The sequence below is a fragment of the Vulpes vulpes genome, chromosome 8, assembly GCF_048418805.1.
Source record: "Vulpes vulpes isolate BD-2025 chromosome 8, VulVul3, whole genome shotgun sequence".
Lineage (NCBI taxonomy): Eukaryota > Metazoa > Chordata > Mammalia > Carnivora > Canidae > Vulpes > Vulpes vulpes.
The window spans coordinates 49,574,955-49,589,424 of NC_132787.1; the positions used below are offsets into that span (position 1 = coordinate 49,574,955).

At 37.0% G+C, this 14,470-nt stretch overlaps 1 protein-coding gene and 1 pseudogene across 6 annotated transcripts in view; both read left to right on the plus strand.

Moving 5' to 3' along the window:
• MAGI3 (membrane associated guanylate kinase, WW and PDZ domain containing 3) overlaps nucleotides 1-14,470 on the plus strand; it is a 234,726-nt gene that overhangs the window by 24,257 nt on the left and 195,999 nt on the right. The gene's annotated exons all lie outside the window — the stretch shown is intronic.
• Nucleotides 10,366-10,996, plus strand: LOC112907964 (cytochrome b5 pseudogene; annotated as a pseudogene).

Genomic DNA, 14,470 nt, shown 5'->3' on the forward strand with positions numbered 1-14,470 from the left:
TGATAACTGTTACCTGACTTTTCATCATACTGTATTGTCTTCTTATCTATGGAGGTTTACTTTTTTCTTTAGACAAATGTTCAGATCTTTTATTTATTTATTTTATTTTTTTAGTATTATATTTACTCATGAGAGACATGGAGAGAGGCGGAGACACAGGCAGAGTGAGAAGCAGGCTCCCTGCAGGGAGCCCGATGCAGGACTCATCCAGGACCCTGGGACCATGCCTTGAGCCGAAGAGAGACACTCATCCACTGATCCACCCATGGGCCCCAAAATGTCAGCTCTTTTAGCCCGAAAGAGATTCTTCTTTTGGTCTAAAAGTCCTCCCTTATTTTGGGTTATTTACTAAATTATGAACAATGCAGAGAAACTCAAGCCCTTCTCTCATAGCAGTCACTGGCATGTTGATAAATGATCATGATATACTAGGCTGTTAGCCCTGCGTTGGTAGCTAAATGGCCCAGTGAAGATGCTGCGTACCTGTTGGTGATTGGTTGTATTTTGTCTTCTATCCAAAATTTTGCCATGGGTAATTGCTTTGATCAATATAAGATATGGTCCTTGTACTCTATATGTAAACATCTTCTGTAATTTGAATCCCTGACACTTAACTCCTGATTTCCCAGTTTCTGCCTTCCTCCAGATAGCCAGATGGACCTTGTGTAAAGCAGAAGTAATCTTGGCTCTACAACCAAAGTTGTTGATTATTTCCATTTTTAAAAATTTTTTTAAAAGATTTTATTTATTTATTCATGAGAAATACAGAGAGAGAGGCAGAGACACAGCAGGGGGAGAAGCAGGCTCCATGCAGGGAGCCTAAGGCAGAACTCAATCCCAGGAACCTGGGATCACGCCCTGAGCCAAAGGCATGATCCACTGATCCACCCAGACATCCTGATATTTCTTTTCTTTTTCTTTTCTTTTTTTTTTTTTTATTTACGATAGTCACACAGAGAGAGAGAGAGAGGCAGAGACACAGGCAGAGGGAGAAGCAGGCTCCATGCACCGGGAGCCCGACGTGGGATTTGATCCTGGGTCTCCAGGATCGCGCCCTGGGCCAAAGGCAGGCACCAAACCGCTGCGCCACCCAGGGATCCCTTGATATTTCTATTTTAAACAACTGAATCAGTCTTAAATTTTGAGTCCCTAAGTCAATTAAAAACCAAAACCAAACCTGGGGTAAGCTATGAATAAATTGTTGAAAGATTTAAAAATACAACCTTGACAAATATATAAACCCTAATATACAACCTATTCTCAGAAACTTAATCTTCTCTTTATTGAGTGGCAGCGTTTCAGTATTAAAGCTGAACTGTTTGGACACATTGCTCTTAATCTAGTGGGAAGCAGTGGGCTTTTAAATCGACATGTACATAGTCTCCCTCTTAGTACTACAAAAGGCCTTTTTTTTTTCTAAACCTTATATTTTCCTTAATGACTTCTGATAGTATAATTAAGCATCTCTCTTGTATTTTTGTCAGGCTAATTTATAAATGCTGGTTTTCATGTATGTCCTGGTACATTTGGAATTCTCACCTTAGATCACTTCCCATATCTAATCTCAAGTAGTATCTGAAAGTGTCTTTTTAATTCACAATGATTCTTGAAAAATTGATGAAGTCAATGAGCTATAAATTTTGTTAGAAATTAGTTTCTAACTGCTTTGAAGGGAATTGATTTGTTCTTTCATTTCCTCCCTGAATCTTGAGGAAAAAATTATTTTTAGAGAATGAATTTTCTATCCAGTATCTATATAAAAATAAAAATAAAATAAAAAATAAAAATAGATATTTACATTTGGTGATAGTAATAGAATTACTGTCTATTCTGTGAATAGAATAAGTTCTATGAATTAACTTATTTTAATCCAAGTTAACATAAATTACAAAGGCAGATTTAAATAAAGGATGTTTATGTGTAATATGCTGCTAGATACTATAATTAGGACTTAAGAATTTCTTTCGTATTTGTAACACTAATTCCATTTGTGATGTGAAATATGGCGTATTATTTTCATAATAAGATGACCTTATTATTATAGGTTTCACAGTATTTGTGTGAATGTGTTATAGACCAAATAATGAAAATCTGAAGCAAATCTTTGCATTTTTAGAAACAAGCAATTTTTAATACTAGATCCCCTTCCCTATTGTGTTTTTGGGTAGCTTTCTTATTATTTGAATTACCCGGGCCCATTGCTTTCCAGATTGAATAATTTCTATTAATTTTAATCAAACTATATGGATGAATCTTATAACCATCCCTGCCCAATCACCCCAACAGATGTGCCTGATAGGACCCCCACCACTGTCTAGTTTTTTGGGGGGAGGTTGTGAATACCAACAATAGCTGAGAAGGATGGTTTCTCCTTGTTTCCTAAATTCCTGCCACCATTCAAGTCCTTTTCATGTTTAGACTGTTTACATTGGCTGTGATCTTTCTTAGCCTCTATTTTTTATTTCTTCTTTGCCATTATGTCCTGTACTCCAGCCCCAGAGTAATTTCCTTGAGCATCACTTTTGTTACGGCATTCTTGTGTTCAGAAACATCCATGATGGGGGCAGTTGGTTGGCTTAGTAGGTTAAGTGTCTGATTCTTGGTTTTGGCTCAGGTCATGATATCAGAGTCCTGAGATCAAGCCCGGAGTTGGACTCTACACTCAGTGTGGAGTCCGCTTGTCTTCTCCCTCTGCTCCTCCCCCGATGCTCTCTTTCCATCTCTCTGAAATAAATAAATAAGATCTTTAAAAAAAAATCCATGATTTCCCTTATTATCTACTAAAATTATCGGGTTAGCATGCAGGTCTTAAAAGTGTAGACCTAGGGACACCTGGGTGGCTCAGCAGTTAAAGTGCCTGCCTTCAGTCCAGGGCGTGATCCTGGAGTCCCGGGATCGAGTCCCACGTTGGGCTCCCTATATGGAGCCTGCTTCTCCCTCTGCCTGTGTCCCTGCCTCTCTCTCTCTGTTCTCTCATGAATAAATAAATAAAATCTTAAAAAAAAAAAAAGTGTAGACCTAGACTGCTTTTCCAACCTCACACCCAATTATCCCCTCCTATACCAATTGAATTGATCTGTTCCTTACTCCAGAATATGCCTGTACTTCTTTTAAAACTTCTGGTATGTTACCTTTTTACCCCCTCTTCCAGTATCTTGCCTTTCTAATAATTTTTAAATCAGTTTATTTTATACTTTCTGGATAGAGTTGTATCCAGAGGTCAGATTATGGAGGATTTGAAAGCTAATGAGAGACATTTGCATTTTATCCTAAAGTCAGTGAGAATAGCCAACTGTTTTTGAGCTGTTTTGAGTTTATATAATTAATAAAAGAATATATGCTTCATCTGGCACTGGTATGTAGGACAGACTAGGGGAGGTAGAGATGAGTGTGGACGCCTTTAAAGGAAGAGTCCTATTTCCCAGATAGGTAGAACTGGATACTGTGGCAAGGAAGAGATACCAGGTATCAATGGTGACAGATCTTGAGACACAGAAGAAAGGAGAGTTTGAAGACAGCTGGTTTAAGGAGGAATATGACTTAGATTTTAAATTTGTTAGGATGATGATAGGATATGAGTGGGGACTTCAGCTTAGATGCTGAGTCGGAGTATTCAGACCTGTTTCTCAAATTTAGGATGAAATACAGGGAGTACCATTTAAATAAAAATAATAAAATCACAAATTTATTAGGATGTATGTGTTCATAGCCTATGCATATACAGTACTATAAATAGTAAAGTGATAGTGGCATATACTTTGTTTCTAATAAAACATTAAATAACTATTCAATCACCTTTGAATAATCACTACTGAATTTAGCAAGTAAATCATTGGTGATTTGGGGGTCAGATTTATTAAGATATAATTTACCCAAAGTAAAATTCACCCTTTTTTTAGATATACTTCTGTTGGCTTTGATGAATGAATGGTCATGTAATCACCATCACAATCAAAATTCAGAATATTTTCATGACCCATAAAATTCTCTAGTGCCCCTTTTTGGGTAGGTAATCTTTTGAGCATGTAATTTTACCTTGAAATATGCTTCATCAAAATAAAAATTTGGGGTTTCAATGAAACAAATTATTATAGGAGTAAATATTTGGAGTCTTCTAAATTGGGGACACATTGGTTTCTGATAGCTTATACTTAATTGAGTAATTTAAGAATGAGCCTAATGTATATGTGTCCTTTCATATTTCTGCTTCTTGCTCCTCCACCTCTTTTGGTATTTGATTTCCTTCCTAAAATCAGTTTCCTCTCCTGCTCTCAGTTTTGAGGTTATGTACTTGTCATATGTGCTTTACTTTACTTATCCATAGTGTTTGTCACACTGTTAGTAACAATAGTTACTCTTCAGTGCCCTGGTAGTCTTTAAGCCTCGCTGATGTAGTTCATTGTCATGGTCATTATTTTATCCCTACCACCTTGCTCCGTGACCATGACCGGCATACTAGGTACTTGCTAAACAGTTTCCAAATGCATTTTCCGTCTCATCTGGACTTAAATACTTTAGAATAATATTAGACTCTTGAAACCCCTCTCCTGAAAAAAGAAAAAAAAGTTAGTGCCAAGTTTTGTGAGTTCTTTCTTCATAATACTTGTTTATATTCTCATCTATTTATTTTCATATCTGCTTTCTTATTGGGTTTTTCTTACCTCAAATCTGGGGCTCTTTGATTTTAGTTTTTTGCTTTTCCCTTTTATCTTGTAAACTACTGCTAATTTAGTTTTATGTAAGTCATTCTCTTACCCAGAAGCCTCAGTGGTTCCCTGTTACTTACCAGAGAAGATACAAGCTTATTTGTCTAACATTCAAGACCTTTCTTTAGAAAGTTTGAATGTCAGATGCATGTAATGCACTCTGATGGGTGACTTATTTGGCTTTGTAATTTGTTGGCAACCCACTTTTTGTGCCATCTTTTTCTACTTCCTGACATAAAATTCTCCACAGTGTCCAATTTGGTTGCCTTCTGTTCTTTGAGTATGTCTTTTGCCACCTTGTCTTTATTTGTACAGTTTCACTAGTGTGGTATGTTCTTTGCCATTTCTCTCTGAGTTCTCTCTAGGTCACATCCTACTTTCAACTTCTTTGATCCTTTTAGTCCATAGAGCACTCTCTTTGGAACTCTTTTATGACCCTCACTGTCTATGCTGCCCATTTGTTCTCTTGCCTAGTATTTATTCCTCTTTTCCTCCTTTTATTGATAAATATGCTATCTTCTTGAAGCTGGGGACCATGTCTTCTACATATTTGAATTTCCCACTATCCTAATGTAGGGCTTGGGCTCAGGGATTTTCAGTAAACATATATTTGATTAGAATTAAGTAGAGACCTGTTTGCCCTTATGCACAGAAGCTTAGTGAGAAAGTATTATGGTGAATGATTTAATATCCAATACAATTCTGAAATATAATGATCAGAGTGCACTAAACTTTAACATCTATGAATAGAATGCGGTAGGACAAGCTTTAAGATTATAAAGTGAGTTTTACTATTGGTACGATGCTTATTACAGTATTTGTCAAACAGTTCACTTACTATTATTATTTTTTTGCTGTATCATTATTATGCTGGAAGAAATTAATGTTGGCAGATAAAGCTATTATATAAGCATTTAAATATTTTGTAAAAACATTTGGCTTAACTAACACTATACTTTTGTGTAATTGATTTTTGTGATAAATTCTAGAGTGCATGATAATTAAAAATGTAGAGTTTAGGGGACTCAGTATTAGGAAACATCAGTCATATGCATAATATAGGGAACTTTTACTTTTATCTATAGGCTCCACAGTGGTTTTATTAAACAAGAAGTCATATGACTAAAAGTCTCAGTTGAGAAGTCGTCTGTGTAATGCCTTAAATCCTTATAGATGGAAAAGAAATTGAGGATTCTAAAATTATTATACTCGGTTTGGGAGAAGAGGAAGAATAAGGCCTTTTAATCTTTTAGGAGATCGGAACTGTTGGGATTTCTGAACAGTTGTTTCATTTCAACTTAAAACTTGTTTATTGAGCAGTTATTCTGAGAATGTACTTGGTAAGGGCCAGTGGACCAAGTGGATAGGGCTTTGGACATCATTGCTGGAGGGAAAGTTTAAAGCTATTTTGGGAGAAGAGGTTACAAGGATGGGATGAAGGAAACACATGGGTTTCAGACAAAAGAAAGATTGGGAGTATCTCAAAGGGTGAGCCTTGAAACTGTGTGCATTTAAAGAGTACTTGACGAAATCTTTCAGTTTGGAAAGATAATGAGTCTACTCATTTCCTATTGCTGCTACAATAGATCACCGTAAATTTAATGGCATAAATGAGCATGGATTTATTACCATGCATTTCCAGAGGTCAGAAGCCTAAATGGATCTGCATGGCTACATTCCTTCTGTGTACGCTCTAGGAAAGAATCTAATTTCTTGCCCTTTTCAGCATCCAGATGCTGCCTGCATTCCTGGGCTTATGGCCCCTTCCTTCATCTTCAGGGAGCATCATCCAGCCTCTACCTCCTTGTTCAAGTCTTATTCTCTCACTCTGGCCCTTTTATTTTCGTATTATAAGGACCTTTGTGGTTATATTGGGCCTACCTGAATAATCCAGGCTAACCTCTCTATCTCACAATCTTTATTTTTATTTTTTCTCACAATCTTTAATATATCGTATCTGCAAAGTCCCTTTTGCCATAGAAGATGATATTCTCAGAGATCCTGGGGATTAGGATGTATTCAGCCTACCATGATGATCATGGGACACTTGATCACTCTCTTCAAATATTTGAAGGGCTGACATGTAGAGAAAGATTGGGCTTTTTCTGTATGGTCCCAAGGGATAGAATTAGAACTCGTGGGTGGAAATTGCAGAGACAGATTTGTACCCACTATAAGAGAACTTTCTAACAGCCAGAGCTGTGAGAATGGAGTGGGCAGTCTCAGAAAGCAGCAGCATGTCCCAGATGCTGGCAGGGTTGAATAGAGCAGGAAGAACCTCTTACCAGAATTGCTGCAGAAGAATCTCGGCTTTGAGCGAGGCAAGCCTTGGACCCTTGGTAGCCCCGAGACTGAGTGATTCTCCACACACAGTCCAGTCCATTAGCATCTGGACGTGGAACATGGCACCTGCCTTAAGGAATTCCATTTTGGGCTCCAGTAATTGGTCTCCTGCTTTATTGTCATCCTTTCAACATTGCAGCAAATGAGAGGCTGAAAAAAGAGATTGAAAACAAGGGCTATAGATTTAGGAATTCATTGCCAAGACAGTGACCTAATTCTATTTGGTAAACATTCTTGTGGATTAAATATATATTTACTTTATTTTATTTCATTTTAAATTTGACTTATTTTTAAATCAGTGCAGGGCATGAACTCACAAGCTTGAGATCAAGACCTGAGCTGAGTCGGATGCTTAAGCGACTTAGCCCATGTGCCCCTATTTTCAGTTATTTTAAAAATTCCAATTCTTTCATTCAGGTGCAAAGAAAAAAAATCAGACTTTTAAAAAACGTAATAGATGACATTCCTCAAAAGTTTATATGTAGAGCAGTTTGAATCATCCTGCAGTTTTCCAAATTGAAGAAAAGATTTGGTCAGCAAGAAGACTAGGTGAGAATATAGTAAGGATAGAGTCACTTTATCCATGTTGAATATTTTATGGTTTCTCTGGGAAGATCTAGTCTCTATTAGTAATTCATTTTCAGGTGTACTCAGAAAGCTACACTGCAGCTCAGGGAATCCAAGCCTCAGGTCTGTACACCGGGGAGTGGCTCTTATGCTGATAGTCAATAAAGATTGCTTTAGGAGGCCTGAAAAAGTTTGGGTACTTTAGATATCTCATGATGTATTATGTACCAAATTAATTTCCTCCATACATTTCTAATGAGTTTTCTAGATTAAAACTTTTTTTTTTTGAGAGGATAGCATTTGCTTTGAGATGTATTTTTGACAAAACTGAGCTAAATTGAGCATATTTTCTAACCAGACTGACATAGTGCAGCATCATGGTATTGACCTTTTTCTCCCCCTGAGGCCTACTGTGCTTCCTCTTTTCAACTTAATGATCTTTTGACTTTACTGACAATTCACAAAAGAGTTCATTTTTTCTTTAGCTTCCAACTTATATTTCAGACCTATCTCCCCGATGGTAAATATGTTTAAGGATTCTGTTACATAAATGTTCAGTTAAAAATCTGTGCCATTTATTTGACAAAGAGAGGTAATGCCATCAGGGGTTTGACCAGGGTATGAATCATTTAATGATACCATTGGAGGGAGAGGGCTTTGAGAAGTTGTCCTATCTGACCCTCTTCTTTAAAGAGGTAAATGACTTAAGTTGCTGGATTATGCTTCTCTAAACCAAGGTGTCATAAAATGTGGGCTATAGGATCTTCAGGGACCCTTAGCAGCTGCATGTAAAATTACCATGAATATATCTTTTTATTGACAAGAGCCCACTGACTTATATTAATTCATTGACAAATTATTCTGTCTCTCATTTCTGTTTTTTAATAAATGTTATGTGTCAAGGTTGTACCAGGCATTTGGATATCACTCTTAATATAACAGACAATTCTTAACAGACTAGGCTTTTTGGTTTATCCACAGTCTTGTAGGAAGTAACCAACCTTAAATGACAGAGGGAACTGCATATTGCTATTATAATAATGGGTGCCAATAGTTGTTGTGAGTAAGTAAGTCTCACAGAGTTCTGATTATTTTAGGAAGGAAAGCCAAAGTGGACATCTGCATGTGATAAACCAGATATAAGGGGCTATGACTCCATCATAACTTACAGTTCTTTTCTTATTGGTATATTGTTGGTCTACTCTTGTTTTGTCCTTGTATTCTGTGGTCTAGAACTACTTTGGCTTTTTTTTTTTAAATCTATGTGTGTTTGGCTTTGGCTTTGCCTTCTCATCGTCTGATAATAGGATTTGGTGACCTGGATGCTGGAATGTGTGCTTCCATAGAAGCCATGTTGTTTTGAAATTTTCCTTCTTACGATTAGTGTAAGCTGACTTTATAGCTATAGATAAAACCTGCTCTTCCCAGCTCTGTCTTTACCTTTTTGACTGTCTGTAAGGAGTGAACTTAGATAGCAATTACTGTTTTTTGTTTACTTGACATTTTTGTTGATGTGACCGTAAATCCACATATCGTCATAAAAAATAATAGAGATCCCATGTACCTTTTCCCCAACTTTCTCCAATGGTAGCATCTTGTACAGACTATAGTGCAGTATTACAACCAGGATATTAACACTAATACAATCCATCAGTCTTACCCAGTTTTACTAGTACTTTTGTGTGTGTGTGTGTATTTTGTTCTATACAGTTTTATCATTTCTGTAGGTTTGTTTATCTACCATCATAGACAAGCCATATGACCATTCCTTCCTTCCAGCTGTCACTTGTAACCACACTCACCCCCTTCCCACCTTCTCTCTTCCTAACCCCAACAACTACTGTTTGTTTTCCACTTCTACAATTTTATCATTTCATAAATTGTGGTCATGCAATATGTAACTTTTGGGGATTGGCTTTTTTCATTCAGTATGATTTCCTGGATATTCGTCCAAGTTGTTGCACATGGTGATAGTATGAACATTCATGCACAGGTTTTAGTGTACACATAAATGAAAAGGTAGCTTTGGCCTCGCAGAATGAGTTGAGAACTGTTCCCCCCCCCTTATGTTTTCTAGAAGAGGTTCACAGGTTATATAAAATTGATGTTAATTTTTCCTTAAATGTTTAATAAAAGTCTCTGGTGAGATCTTCTAAGCCTGGGGATTTCTCTTTTTAGTTTTTAAGTTACAAATTTAATTTCCTTAATGTTTGTAGAATTATTCAGATTATCTGTTTCATCTTAGTTCAGGGGTTTTTGAGGAATTACCATTTTCTCCTAAATTATTGAATCTATAAGTATAAAGTAAATTTGCTAATATTTACTTATTTTTTCCAAAAACTTTTTAAAGATTGATATATTTATTTTAGAGAGAGTGTGTGTGTTTTTTAAAGATTGATTTATTTATTTTAGAAAGAGAGTGAGAGTGCATGAGTGAGGGGAGAGGCAGAAGGAGAGAATCTCCAAGCAGATTCCCCACTTAGCACAGAGCCCAATGCTGGGCTTGATCCCATGACCCATGGGATCTTGACCTGAGCCAAAACCAAGAAGTCAGGCGCTTAACCAACTGTACCCAGGCGCCCCTACTTAGTATCCTGTAATGGCTTCAGGATCTGTAGTGATATCTACTGTTTCATTCCTGATATTGTTGATTTGTGTCTGCTCTCTTTTTATTAGTCTTTGTAGATAGAGGTTAATTGATTTTAATGATATATTTTGGTCCGCTCGGGGCTGGGGCGCGGGGAATGTCCCGGGTCGAGCTCGCTGAGATGCACTCAGCTCGGCCCGGCTCGGCTGCTGTCTGCACAGCCTGAGGCCCGCCGCTTTCCGAAATGGCCGAGCAGTTGGACCAGACCGTCAAGTACTATACCCTGGAAGAGATCCAGAAGCACAACCACAGCAAGAGCACCTGGTTGATCCTGCACCACAAGGTGTACGATTTGACCAAGTTTTTGGAGGATCATCCTGGTGGGGAAGAAGGATTAAGGGAACAATCTGGAGGGGATGCTACTGAAAATTTCGAGGATGTGGGGCACTCTACAGTTGCCAGAGAATTGTCCAAAACATTCATCATTGGGGAACTTCATCCGGATGACAGAGCAAAGATAAACAAGCCTTCGGAAACTCTCATTACTACTGTTGATTCTAATTCCAGCTGGTGGACCAACTGGGTGATCCCAGCCATCTCAGCCCTGGTGGTAGCCCTGATGTATCACTTCTACACAGCAGAAGATTAAACACATTCTCAGAAGCCAATGAAAGAAAAGACTGCTTTGGACCGGAGAGAAAGAAACCAATGTTAACTGCTTCAACTGACAGAAACTTCCACCCAAAAAATAATTTTAATACACCAGTTTCCCTTTCTCCTACTTTGAGTCAAACCAAAAAGAGAACTCTTCTGTTCTTTCTACTCCTGAACTCTTAGAATGTGCCTTTTGTTCATCAACTTTTTTTGACGTTCCATCACTACATAATTTACTTATTATATATGTGATATTTTAAAAATATATCTGGCTTTTAAAATACAAAAAAAATGATATATTTTCAAAGAACCAGCTTTTGTTTAATTTTCTTTATAGGCCTCTCCCACTATCACTGATTTTGCTTTTATTTTTATTTCCTTCTTTCTGCTTGCTTTGGGTTTGTTTTTTTTTTTTCTGGTTTCTTGAGGTAATAACTTAGACTATTTGAGACCTTTTCTTATATAAATATTTAGTGCTATACAATCCCTTGTCCGCACGTTTTAGCTCCCTCCCATATTTTTGGTATGCTGTAAGTTCATTTTCATTCAGTTTTGTGTATCTTTAGAAGTTCCTTTGAGACTTCGTGTTTGACACATGGGTTATTTAGAAGTGGGTTGCTTCATTTTCATGTGTTTACAGATTATTTTGCTTTTTTTAAAAATTATATTTATTTGAGAGAGAGAGAGAGAGAGAGATAGCCAGACAGAGCATGAGCAAGGAGGAGAGGGAAAAACAGGTTCCCTGCTTACAGGGACCTGGAATCATGACCCGAGCTGTGAAGGCAGACACCTAACTGACTGAGCTGCCCAGGTGCCCCTATTCTATTAACTTTCTTTATTGATTTCTAGTTGATTCTATTATAATCAAAGAACACACTGTATATAATTTCAAGTTTTAAAGATTTGTGAAGTTTTGTTTTATAGCCCATGGTATTATCTCTCAGTGAATTTTCTGCGGGTCCTTGGAAAAAAAAATTGTGTCTTCTGCTGTTGTTGGTTGGGGTGTCCTATTTATGTCAATTAGATCTAGTTGATTAGTTTTGTTGTTTAGATCTTCTGCATCCTTATAGATTTTTTTTTTCCCTAGTAGTTCTGTTAGCTGATTTCCAACTATTAATTGTGGATTTGTCTATAAATCCTTTCAGGTTTGTCAGGTTCTGCTTCCTCTATTGGAGGCCCAGTTTTTTGGTGTATGCACATTAAGGTTCATTATGTTTTCCTGGTAGATTGATCATTTATTTTTCTATAATATCCCTGTTTGTTTTTCATAATTTTCTTTGTTCTGAAGGCTGCTTTGTCAGAAAGTATTGATATCACTCCTGCTTTCTTAAGTTAACATTTACATAGCATACCTTTTCTGTCCTTTTACGTGCAATATACTTCTGTTGTTGAATTTGGACTGAATTTCTTGTAGACAGCTTGTATTTGAGTCACTTTATTTTTTTAAATGTATTCTGTCAGCCTCTGTCTTGATTAGTATTTAGTTCATTTACTTTTAAGGTAATTGTCTTAAGTCTGCTCAGGCTGCTGGAACAAAGTCTGTAAGCTGGTTGACTTAAGCAGTAGACATTTATTTTCTCACAGTTCTAGAGGCTGAAAAGTCCAAGATCAAGGTTTTGGCAAGGTACGTTTCATTCTGAGACCTCTTCCCTTGGCTTGTAGGTAGGGGCTGTCATTCTGTGTGTCCACATGACCTGTTCTTTGTGTGTGGGTGGAGGAAGAATGGAACTCTGTAGTATCTCTTCTTATAAGGACACTAATCCTATTAGGTCAGGGCTGCGCCCTTTGACTTTGTGTGACTTTCATTACCTCCTAAAGGCCCTTTCTCCAAATATAGTCACATTAGAGGTTAGGACTTCACCTGTACAAATAGTAGTAATTATTAATATGTTAGTGCTTAGGTCTGTCATTTTATTATTTGTACTCTGTAGAGTTTTTATAGTGTTGCTTGGGCTTCTCTCCTTCTCAAACACACATACACACAGTAGTCCCCCCTTATCTACAGTTTCACTTTCCTTAGTTTCATTTACCTCCAGTCACCTGCAGTCCAAAGAAGATGATGATCCTCCTCCTGCCCAAGGTCAGGAGGTTGGTAGTTCATTAAAGCTTCATCACAATGCCTGTCATTCATCTCACTTCATGCCATCATGTAGGCATTTTATCACCTTACATCAGCACAAGAAGACTGAACACAAGACAATAAGATTTTGAGAGACAGACCACATTCATGTATCTTTTATTACAGTATATTTTATAATTGTTTTATTTTATTCTTATTGTTAATCTGTTACTGTGCCTAATTTATAAATTAAAACTTATCATAGGTATGTAGGTATTAAATAGACATAGTATATATAGAGTCTGATACTATCTGTAGTTTTAGGTGTCCACTTGGAATGTATCCTCCCATGGATAAAAGTGGACTACTGTAGATTCTCAGTCTCCTGGATCAGCATTCTACCACTTTGAGTAAAGTATGAAAGCCTTACTTCCATTTATCTTCCCCACTTTTAAATATTAAACACCAGGTGTTTATCATTTTTGTTTCCATCTTCAAATATGATCTATAAAACTCACGAGAAGGATAGTTTATTGTATGTACCCAGATTTCTGCTCTATTACTCTTTCTTCCTGGCGCTCCAGGATTCCTTTATTTCTTATTATTTTCTTTTATTTTAAGAAACTTCTTTTTTTTTAATTTTTTTTATTTTAAGAAACTTCTTAAGCCATTCTTTATTTATTTATTTATTTTAAAGATTTTATCTACTCACTCATGAGAGACACAGAGGGAGAGGCAGAGGCACAGGCTGAGGGAGAAACAGGCTCCCCACGGGGAGCCCAACTTGGAACTTGATCCCAGGACCCTAGGATCACGACCCAAGCCAAAGGCAGACGCCCAACCACTGAGCCACCCAGGCATCCCTTAAGCCATTCTTTAAGAGTATGTCTGCTAGTGACAAATCCTTCTAGAAATTCTTCTTTGTTTGATAATGTCTTTTTTTCTCTTCATTCCTGAAGGATAATGTCTCTAGATATAGAATTTGTGGGTAACAGTTCTTATCTCTCAGTGCTTGAAAAGTGATGCGTGTTTTTACTTTTGGCCTCCATAGCTTTAGATGAAGTATTCCTCTGTAGATAATGCAGTGTTTTTCTCTGGCTCCTTTCCAGATTTTTTCTTCCTTTAGTTGGCAGAGGTTTAATTTTGCTGTGTTTTGCTGTATATTTTCTTGGATTTATACTGTTTTGTGTCTCCTCAGCTTCTAGCCTCTGTATGTTTGTTTTGCCAATTTTGAAGAGTTTCTAGCCATTATATCTTTGAGTACTCTTTCAGCCCTATTCTCTTTTCTCTCTTCTTTCTGGGACTCTGATGATACAAATGTTGTTGGTTCTTTTATTAGAGTCTAACGGGTTCCTGAAGCTTTTGTTCGTTTGTGTTCAGTCTATTTTCTTGGTTGTGTAGACTGGTTAAATTCTACTACACTTTTCTAAGCTTTAGTGATTCCATCTTCTGGCATCTCTACTATTGAGCCCCTTTAGAGAGTATTTTTTATTTCTGCTACTGTATTTTTCAGTTCTGTAATTGCCTTTTGGCTCCTTTCTATAACTCCCCCTA